We start from the raw sequence: 11,769 nt of genomic DNA on the forward strand, positions 1-11,769 counted from the left end.
ATCTTGTCTAATTACATGATAGTTTAACATTTACTGATGATAAACAAATTAGAAGCCCCTGTTTGTCTTGATAATTCTGATCTCAACGAATACTCTCGTTTATTTTAATACAAATGAAATTAATCAACTTCAAGGCTCAAAAATAATATATTGATATACTAATTAAGTGAGTGGCTACAAGTTAAATAATAACCAAGACATAAAATTGAGAACAGATGTTAATCAAATTAAGCAGAACAATTATCCAATTCAACAAACTCAAATAAATTTAATTTGATAAACATTTATTGTGTGCAAGAAACTGTGCTATGTGTTCAGGAAGCAAAGAGAGGAAAACCACCACTACCACCACTACCACCACCAACACCACCAACACCAAACAAATAATTCCTGTAGTCAAAGCTTTTTATCTTGCATTCTATTGGACACCATGGAAACCAAGCAATTGCTGCATCTTTGCCATGCCATGCCTTAAAAAGAAATAAATAAATCTTCCTGCAGACACACAAATATCAGTAGGTGGAAAATATGTTTTAAAAAATATTGAGAAGAACAATTGCTCAAGGGTCATAGGAGCCAATGACATTATTTGTTGATTACATTTCTCTATTTCAGTAGTTTAAAGAAATTTGTAATTTTATGAGTTTGTTTTTTGTTTCCTTGTTAGCCCCTGGTCATGAAACTATTCACACCTATTTATCCTCAAACAATAGGATAGTCTTTGACCATTCTACTTTCTTAACTCTCCCTTAATTAGTGTTAGGTTGGGTTTTTTTTTGTTTTGTTTTTGTTTTGTTTTTGAGTGAGGCAATTGGGGTTAAGTGACTTGCCCAGGGTCACACAGCTAGTAAGTGTTGTGTCTGAGGCTGGATTTGAACTCAGGTCCTCCTGACTCCAAGTCCTGTGCTCTATCCACTGCGCCACCTAGCTGCCCCTAGTGTTAGGTTTTAATGAAACAAACCCTGCCATTGTCACTTTAATTCTTTAAGTGAGTATGTTCTGAACTCACTCATTCTTTAAATAGTTCATTAACCAATTAGTTTCTATGATTGTCTTCCATTTGCTATACATATCAGACATCTTCAATGAATTCAAATTTAGATAATTTGCTTATGAGCTGACTTTTTTCTTCAGCTCAACTTGATTTTAAGGTTACTTTTAGTAGCTTAGAATACAACATTTTTCTTTAGCATATACACAAAACTCTGACTGTCAATCTAATGAGATTTGTCCTTAAGCCTCCTTTCTCTCTCTCAGTAGTCTATTTGAACCAAAATATTCATTTTTCCTTATAGGTTTCTTCAGCTACCAACCCTAAAAACTGTAATTATTCTAATATAATATTTTTAATTTGTCCACACCTTTTTAAAAAAATCTATAAGATCAGGTCTCACACTATTTTAAAAATACCTCTAAATGCGTGTTTCATTGAATAACTTTTATTAAATGTCATTGTAATTTGTCTTAGCTGATCTTTATATTTTTCTTTCCTCTAGTGATTAATTTTTGCCTCCCAGTAAATGTATTTTAAGGTGATTTTATTTCTTTGTAGACTTTATATCTAAAGAAGATTAATTAACTATCTGGAATCATAAAAGGTTTAAGCTGGAAATAAACTTAAATTTCATCTACTCCAGGCATCTGGAATCTTGGCCTATAATCTCAAATTTATTAGTCAACTCTCTGCTCTACTCCACCACACCCATCCTTTTCTTTTGGAGGGAAAATATGATTAGCAAGCCTTTGTGAGAGGCACTGTAATGGAGTGCTGAATTTATAATTAGTAATAAAGGCTTGAATCTTGTCTTCCAAAAGATATGATTTTTTTAAAGAGCTGAGTAAGTTTCATTGCCTCAGTTTCCTCTTCTGTATAATGGATGCCTGGTACATGAACAAATTCTCATCAACTTACTCTGCTGATGAAACCTTTCCATATGATTAGAGATGTCTTCTAATAGAATTGTAATGACAATACAAAGGAAGTATCTTGAAAAGATGAGACTGTAAAATATCTATGTTCATTATATAAATGATTCTACTTGACTAGCTATGTTGTTGGGAGGTGAATTTTTGTTTATTTAAGTAGCTGGAACTTAAAAGAAGGCCCGAAGCATTTTTAGCATATTCTTTGCTTCGCTGAATAAAAAGGAAGCTTTCTTTTCTCTTTTAAGTGAAGGAAGCAAAGCCTCCAATCTTGTTTGGTATCTAGTAGTCAGAATCTACACCAGATATTATAGAGAGTCCATCATTAATATCTCTAGAAGAAAGGAACTCCTCTGGAGGAATATTCTGGACTCATGTCAGCAAAAGCTTCAAGGAAGACCCATCTACCAGCCAATGCAGCTTTTGGATATGAATTTGGAGGGCCAATTGCTACATAAGAACTTAACTAAATTTTTTTTCCTCTATTCCCAAAAATAATGAAGTGGTTTAGGGAAAAGTAGACCCAAAGGGTCCTGAGGAAAATGTAAATTTGTTCTTGCTATTATTTCAATATAAATATTCTTTTGTTAAAACTATCTGGTAATAAGTGTTTAAAAGGATACTTAGAACTTTTCGTCAAAGGAACACTGTATGCCCTTATAAAATCATGGAAGAATTTTCATCTAAGACATCTGGTTTCTCACAAGTGGGTAAAAGGATGACCCCTGGTCCCTAATCTCTATGTGGAGAGGATGCCAGACCTCTGAAATTGAGATATAGACTCAGCTTTTCTGAAATGGGAAACTTAATTTCCCTTTTCTGAAGGAATTATGTAATACTTAAAACAGACTGGTAAGCATGTATTCAGAGCAGAGGGGGGCCTCTATGAAATAAGGAGTACCTCACTTAACCCCCAAGCCTCCTTTCCTAACTCCGAATGGTTTGTAAGAACCAAATTGAATTTTGCAGATTCAACAAACCAAAAACATTTCAGGAAATTTATTGCTAGCTTAGTATTCAAAAAGTAAGTGACTCATTGCCCAAATGGCCTATCTCTACCAAAAAAGAAAAAAAAAAAAAGCAATGAGAGTTGGCTTCTTGTCTGAGGTTGAAATTTACCCTATACAGTTTTCCACAGCATAAGAAGATCTCCCCAACAAGCTTTGGGGCTTAGGATTCATCCATCACCCTTGCTTTATATGAAAAAAAATACACTGACTTGTGTTGGAGTCTCCTTACTGCTAGAGGCTGAAATAGAAGAAACAAGATTCTATATTCTTTTCAAGATCCTAAAGGGAGATGAAGATCAGAAATGAGTCAACAAGTAGAGGATCCAACACCTTGATTATATCTCTTTCCTCAGCTTGCTACAGTAGATATTTGGTTGGGGTACTTTCCCACTGGGTAAAATTTAGGACTCTCCTTTGGTTGAGTTGAGTTGAGATATATTGCTCTCAATAGAAGAACTCATTCACTCTTTATATCATCTAGTGTATATTCTCGGCTATATTAATTTTTTATGATTCCAGTATGGCATTAGCTTTGAAAAATTGGTTGATTTGCTACATGTTATTTGTGTCCTTTGTGGAACTGCCATGTGATCAGAAGGGAGTCATGCCTTGTATATATAACTTGGGACATTTGTTTTCAGTTGAGCTTGGCATTAACCTAAATTTTATTTCCTCTCAACTAATAATATTTTGGGGGGGATTAGATAGATACAGGATTAGCACAACATTCTGTTTTTGAGAAGAATAAAGTGGCCAGCTTCTGGCCCCAATCTTTTCTTCCTAGCAGTAATCAAAGTCTCTGTTGGAGAAAGGTGAGCAGAAAAGACTCTCTAGACATCTATTCATGCCTCTCTTTGAGTCATATATAACCTGCTTGGACAACACACAACACACCTCTGCATGTGCATAATTATGATTTTTGCCTGTACTTGAAATAGAGAAGGTCTTATTTATCTAAGAGATCCAGAGGGGAAAAAAAAACATACAATAAACCATTTCAACCTGAGCATCTGGAAATAGAATGAAATAGGCTAGATTTTTGTTTTTACTCTAGCTAGATATTTAACTGCTAACCTGTCATTTTCTAGCACAGTTAGGTTCTGATTAGTGTGACTAATGAATCCCCTGAAATTTGAATTCACAATATTTAAAGTTATGATTATGTAAAATATTGTAATTGATTCAGTCCAATGGAAATATGCAATATAAATCAAAATAATGCGACCATCTCAGATCATTCAATAATCATACTAATTATTGAAACTAATCAAGATTTAGTTATATACCTTTTGGACACAGTAGGCATCAAGTTTAAGTGTATCTGTTGAATTGAATTGACTTAAATTTTGCTCTAGAATGTTTCCTCTAATTCTGATCCTGACCTGTTTATTCCCTATTGCAGGATCTATTTTTTTTTCCTTTTTGTGGGGCAATAAGGGTTAAGTGACTTGTCCAGGGTCACACAGCTGGTGTCAAGTATCTGAGGTGAAATTTGAACTCAGGTCCTCCTGAAACCACGGCTGGTGTTTTATCTACTGTGCCACCAAGCTGCCCCCTACAGGACCTATTTTCACAAGTGATCCAATGGTATTTTTCTAATCTTTTTCTGCTATATCATGTTGAGCGAGCACTTTGTAAAAGGAGAAAATGGAGCTATGACTATATCTAAATTCATTTGAAGTTAAAATTAAATGTACACTAAAAGTAGAGAACATATTTATAGTCTGTGAAGTATTAAATGTTCTAAAATGTCTTTTATTATTCCAATCAGCTTCCTCATTTATGCTGGTAAGGGACAAATATACCACAAATAATTCAAAAGTGCAGGATATAGGAACATAGGGTGATTCTGATCCCCTCACTTTATGGATGAGAAAACTGAGGCCCAGAGTCATAAAAAGACTTACCCAAGGCATAGGAAGCAAATGAGAGAACTATATTTGAACCTTCATCCATTCACTTTAAATCCTTTGCCCTTGCAAAGGATTTACCAGAACTTCTCACAAGTAATGAAAAGTCCTGAGTACACCTGGGTGGGAAATGAAGTGATGGTTGCCTTGGGTGCTTCTCCTTGAATAGGGGTTCTAAGAGAAGCTCTCTACCTTCCAATCAGAGGAAAGGGCCACAGTGGCTGAGGGTACTGATGAAGTACGAGTTCCAGGGCTGAAATGATGCTGCAAGATAAAGAGATTCCTGGGGCTTAATGGAGAAGTCTAGAGGAATACAGTCAAATGGGAAATAAACAGATGGATGTCCTGGATAACCTCCTGAAATAAAATTTCTCAGAGAAACTCTCCATTCTCTAACACTCTAAGACAAAAGGCTTGTCCTCCACCATCCTCCCCCTCAACTTGTGATATGCACTAATATTTGAAGTTTCTATTGTCAGTTGATCTGTAGGCACTTTGAACTTTTTGAATGGAATAGCAATATTTATTAGGTTTAATAACATGTTAGGAAGTCAGTCAGTCAATAAGCAATTAGTAAGTACTTTACTATTTTCTAGGCACTGTGCTAAGTGTTGGTATACTTTAGCTGTCATTTAAATAATCAAAAAGCATGCAAACATTTGATATTTGTTTCAGTAGTTCAACAATTTTGAAAAAAAAAAACATTCAAAATTTTTCTATAGGAATTTTCAGACAAAAGATACAAGGAAATGACCAAGGAAGTAAAAGCCAGGATATGCAATATATAGGCAAAATTCAACTTTCAAATTCAATTTCAATTTCTCTGAAAGAGAAACACATTCTATCCTTAAGGACAGCTCTAGCTTTTCCAGCTGTCTATAGGAGGCATGATTATTCTTAGTGTGATGGATTAATCTTCAATCAATGTGTTTTTAACCAAGTAAGAAATGGACTGACCTTTTCAAGTTGCCATTCTGAGCTTGGCCTCAGGGCTCAAACAACTTAGTAACTCACTTGACATTTTTCTTTCTTTCTTTTTTCTCTTAAAGTTGAATAACACTACATTCTTTTTACATTCTCCTGTCAGCTTTTTTTCTATTGCCTCCTAGACCCCAGTGTTCTTAGAATGCCAAATAATATAGTAAGAATGTTACTGTCAAATAGTTCCTTACTGTTTTGCTACCTGCATGCAATTCTGGTTTTGGTTCAGAATATGAAAAGCTACAGGCTTCTACCACTATTTTGGGATCTGGAATCATTCTCAAGTGATGTCTACCCTAAAGTGCTTCCAAACTTAGAAAATCAAAAAAAGTGATTCATTGGTCATTATTGAAGTACTCACACTGCCTTAATTTATCGCCTTGATGCCATATTATCGTTTAGCCATATAAAATAAAAAGAACAACAAATAGCTCCCAATGTTTGCTACATGACTAATTTTTCCCTGGAAATTATTGTAAGATGTGGCTCTGACTTTAGGCAAAGAGAGTTACTTGCTCAAACAATGGCCTGCCATTTTTTGTTTTGGTTTGGTTTTTGTTCCCTAACTTTTCCAATTATTCTACAACCACATCCCTTCCTCCTATCCCATTCTACCTTTCTAAGGCTGTACACTAATATGGCTTTTTTGGCCTCACATGTCCTACTGAATCTAATTCTCTTTTAGCCCTTTATTTTTCCTTCCCAACTTCACAGTGCAACTTCTAATGATTATTTAATTTTCCAACTGATATATAAAATTTATATTAGAATGTACTCCCCCAAATTCAAAATTCTCCTTGGATAAGAGACTTTCTTTCAAAGGAGCATTAGGAATATAGCATCACTAGCTTAAAAACTATCTCCCCTCCATAAGGCCTTCTCTGATTACCTAGAGATGAAAGTGAGTTCTTGTTTCTCTGAAGTCCTATAGCAATATGATCTATCTATCATTTATCTATCTACTTATCATCTATCTATCTATCTACCATCTATCCATCCACCCATTTATCTATCTATCTATCTTCAGCAATATAATATGTGCTGTGGACAGTGTCACCAAATGGAGTAGCTTCAAATGACTTAAAATCTGTTAAAGAAGTCAATATATCTGAAGAAAATCAGATAGAACCATTTCCCTAGGTAAATGCACTTTTATTTTGGTCCACATGATAGCACATATAGGTAAAACTACAATTATGAAGCAATATGTTTAATTCATTCATTCATTCAATAAACAATAATTAAGTTCTCACCATGTGGCAGGCACTGTCCCAAGCACTGTTGCTTGTGCTATGGGTAGGATACATATTTCAATAGGAGCTCAGAGGATGGAAAGAAAATTTTCTTACAGGAAGGGTGGGGGTGGGGCAGAGTGTGATCAGAGAAGAATTCATGAAGAAGGCAACATTTAAGGTGAGTTTTGAATGATCTGTGGCAGTAGGATTTATTTAGGCATAATTGGGAGGTGGGGTAGAGGAAATAACAGACAGAAGTAATGGCATAGGCAAAAACATGGCATCTGCAAAGTGCAAGGTGTGTGATTAGAATGACAAGTGGTCTATTTTGGTTTCAGTGCAGAGTTCATATTGGGGTATCTTGAGAAATTAATCAACAGTCTTCACCGAGCTTGTTTCCTTACTTTATTTTTATCACATGGAATGTCAAGAGGGAGATCCAGAAGCACATAGAAAGTGCCCTCAGACATACCATTTCTGCCTTAGGAAGAAGATAGAAGTTGCATAGAAAGGCTCTAAGTATATTCAGGAATTTATCCATAAATAGATGAAGTAAGTAATTAAATAGACCTACAGAGAAGGTATTTCCATCAATTCAAAATTATATTAACACATTATTTGATTACGTGTAGTTTGGTTCTTAAGAGTGATTTAATCTCAAACAGTCCCATTGCTTTGATATGCCAGTACTTTTCTTGGAATGTTGTTGCATTTATACTTAGACTTCTTTTGGGGGAAGGGGAATATAAGCAAGTGCAAGCATAAAGACTTCAATGTTCATAATACATTTAGATTTCCTAAAACCTTTGATGATTCTTCTCACAGCAAAAGATATTAGGCTGATATTTATGTAGCTCTTACAGTTTTACAAATATTCTATCCATTATTTTATGTGATTTTCACAACAACCCTACAAGACAGGTAGCACAAATATTAATCATATCCTTTTTTGTAAAAGAAGAAAATGAGATTAAAAGATGTCATGATTTAGTAAGTTTTAGAGCCAAGATCTGAATTCAGATCAGTATGCGAAGCCCAACATTCTTCTTGAGCAGATACATGTAGGTGTAACAGTACTTGGAATAAGGAAGACTAGAGTTCAAAGCCTGACTCTTACTACATTGGTAACCCTGGTTAAGTCACTTAAACTTTGTCTTTCAATTTGCTCATCTGCAAAATGGGTCTAATAATAGCACTTATCTTTCAGGATTGCTATGAGGATAAAATGAGCTAATATTTGTAAAGTGTTTTACAAACTTTAAAGCACAAAAAATGGAGATTTAATGATATAGAACACTCCTGATGAAAAGACCAGAGTTGAAAAGAAAATTTGACATTGAGAAACAAAAGAGAAGAATAAAAAGGTAAACAGAAGGGGCAGCAAGGTGGCACGGTGGATAAAGCACTGGCCTTGGACTCAGGAGAACCTGAGTTCAAATCCAGCCTCAGACACTTGACACTTAGTAGCTGTGTGACCCTGGGTAAGTCACTTAACCCTCATTGCCCCACCAAAAATTAAAAAAAAAAAGGTAAACAGATAAGAAAAATCATAAGGACCCTAATTAAGTTAAACTATTTATATATCTATATGGGAAGATGGCACATTCAAAAAGTTGACAAGGTATTAGGACATACTGCCTCTCCCCGCTGTGAAGAAAAGCAGAAATATAAGAGGAATCCTTTTCAGATTGTATACAATAAAAATTATGTACAATAAAGGACTGTGGCAACATAGATTAAAGATTAAAAGCTAAATAATCTAATCCTAAAGGAGGTTAAAGATAGATAGATAGATAGATAGATAGATAGATAGATAGATAGATAAAATCAATGATTTCATTAAAGAGGATGACAGAAAGAGACAACATATCAAAATTCGTTAGATCCAGCCAAAGGTCCACTTGGGGAATATTTATATCTCTAAATCATTATATCAACAAAATAGATAAAGAGAAGATAAATACAATGTTTAAAAGTAAGAAAAAAACAAATTAAGAATTCCCAATTAAATACCATATTGGAAAACTTGAAAAATCGAAGAAGTGATTAATAAAATTGAAAATAAAAATAAAAATTGAACTAATAAATAAAGTTAGGACCTTCTTTTATGAAAAATTCCAATAATATAAACTATTGGTTAATTTGATTTAAAAAATAAAAAGAGGAAAACCAAGTTACTAGTATCAAAATGAAAAGGGAAAATGTACCATCAATGAAGATAAAATTAAAACAATTGTTAGGAGCTATTTTGCACAATTACATGACAATAAATCTGAAAATATAAGTGAAATGGATGGATATTTACTAAAACATAAATTTCCCTGATTAACAAAAGAGGAAATACAATACTCAAATAACCCTACCGTAGAAAAATAAATTGAACAAAGTGATAAATTAGTTTCCTAAAAAAACCCCACAAAAACCCTAAAGAACCTGTGAGAATTGGAGCACCACCAACCTGCTGAGAAAGACATTGCAGGGAAACTCCGCCTTGAGGAGAAAGCAGGAAGTGACCTTTCTGGGGTATCGAAGGTCGGATTAGCGTCAGGAAGTTACCCAGTGTCCTGGAAGTTGTCTGATGTCTGGAAGTTACATCTATAGAACCTCCTGTAGTCATGTCAATCAAAGCTACCAGATAATTAGCTTGGAGCTGTGTGTGTAGGCGACCCAGTTGCCTGTTTCACAGGGGGCTTCTGGGAGAAGCGGCGAGGGAGCACGGTCTATTCATTCAAGAACAGGCTGTGACCGGGAAGAACACGCTCTTTCTCTTTAGATAGCTAGATGAAGGCTTTCTCTCTCTCTCTCTCTCTCTCTCTCTCTCTCTGCTAACCCCTAATATACTTTAATAAATGCTTAATGCCCAAAGACTGGTGCTAAAGCTTTTCTATTTTAAGGAGACCACACATTAGATTTTAAACATCACAGCTAGAATTTTAGGCTTTACAAACCACATGGATTCACAAGTGAATTCTATCAAACACCTGAGGAACAATTAATTATAATATATAAACTTTTGAAAAAATAAGCAAAGAAGTAGTCCTATTGAATTCCTTTATGACACAAATATGATGCTGATACATAACCTGAGAAGAGCAAAACTGAGAAAGAAAATTATAGACAAATTTCTCTAGTAAATATTGGTGCAGCAATTTTAAATAAAAAACTAGCAAGGAGATAACAGCAGTATACCACAAGTATCATACACTGTGATCAGCTAATGCAGGGCTGGTTCAATATTAGGAAAATTATCAGCATAATTGACAATTTCAACAATAAAAACAACAAATATCATGTGATTTTTTCAATAGATGAAAAAAATCCCTTTTTGCTAAAACATAACACCAACTACTATTAAAATACTAAAAAAACATAGGAATAAATGGAGTTTTCTTACAATGATATCTGTTTTAAACAAACACCAAGCACTGTCTGTAATGGGGATAAATTAGAAGACTTCCTAATAGAATGATAAAAGGATGTCCTTTATCACCACTAATATTCAATATTGTAATGGAAATGCTAGCTATAGCAATAAGACTGGAAAAAAGAGATAAAAAGAATTAGAATAGGAAATGAGGAAACTAAACTTTCACTTTTTGCAGTTGATATGATAGTATAGAGAATGATAGAGAATCAACTAAATAATCTAATTGAAACAATTAACACTGTAACAAAGTTGCAGGAGATAAAATAAACCTATAAAAACCATCAGTATTTTTATATATTGCCAACAATATCCTGCAAGAAGAAAGAGAAAAAGAATTTCCATTAAATATGATTGTGGGCAATATAAAAATCTTGGGAGTCTATCTGCCAAGACAAATGCAGGAACTATATAAACACAATTGCACAACACATTTCACACAAATAAAGATAGATCTAAACAGTAGAAGAAATTCCTTAGGGAATGCCCAAAGGGTGATAAAATTACATACTTTTTTATCCATTAATACCTCTACTAGTTCTGTACCCCCAAAGTTATCAAAGGAAAAGGAAATGGCTCTATATGCATAAAAAATGTTTTTAGTGGATCTTCTTGTGGTGGCAAAGAACTGGAAATTGAGGGGATGCCAATCAATTGGGGAATGTTTGAAAATGATGTGATATATAATATTTGTGGAATACTATTGTGCTAAAAGAAATGATAAAAAAGGCAGTTTCAGAAAAACCTGGAAGACTTGTTTGAACCAACACAAAAGTGAGCAGAACCAGATTATTGTACACAGTGACAACATTATTGTATAATGATAAACTGTGAAGTGCTTAGTTATTTTGATCAATACAGTGATCCAAAACAACTATGAAAGACACGATAATAAATGCTATCCAATTCCTTTCTTTACATTTCTTATGTTGTTTTCCCACATGGATAATCTAAAAGATTATGTTTGGCATTGTTTCACATGTATCACATTTCTTGACTTTTCAGTGGCTGGGGGAGGGATGAGTGAGAGAGAGAATTCAAAACTCAAAATTTTTCAAAAAGAATACTAAATAAATAATAAATCAAAAGAAAAGAATGAAAAAATAGTAAGTGGTGGGAGAGAGGTAGTAGGGAGGGAAAGAATCTGGGAATCAAAAACTCAAAAAATAAACATCATAATTTTAAAAAATGTAATTAGAGGGGCAGCTAGGGGGCGCAGTGGATAGAGCACTGGCCCTGGATTCAGGAGGACCGGAGTTCAAATCTGGCCTCAGAAACTTGACACT

Source organism: Dromiciops gliroides, chromosome 3 (assembly GCF_019393635.1).
Source record: "Dromiciops gliroides isolate mDroGli1 chromosome 3, mDroGli1.pri, whole genome shotgun sequence".
NCBI classification, from domain to species: domain Eukaryota; kingdom Metazoa; phylum Chordata; class Mammalia; order Microbiotheria; family Microbiotheriidae; genus Dromiciops; species Dromiciops gliroides.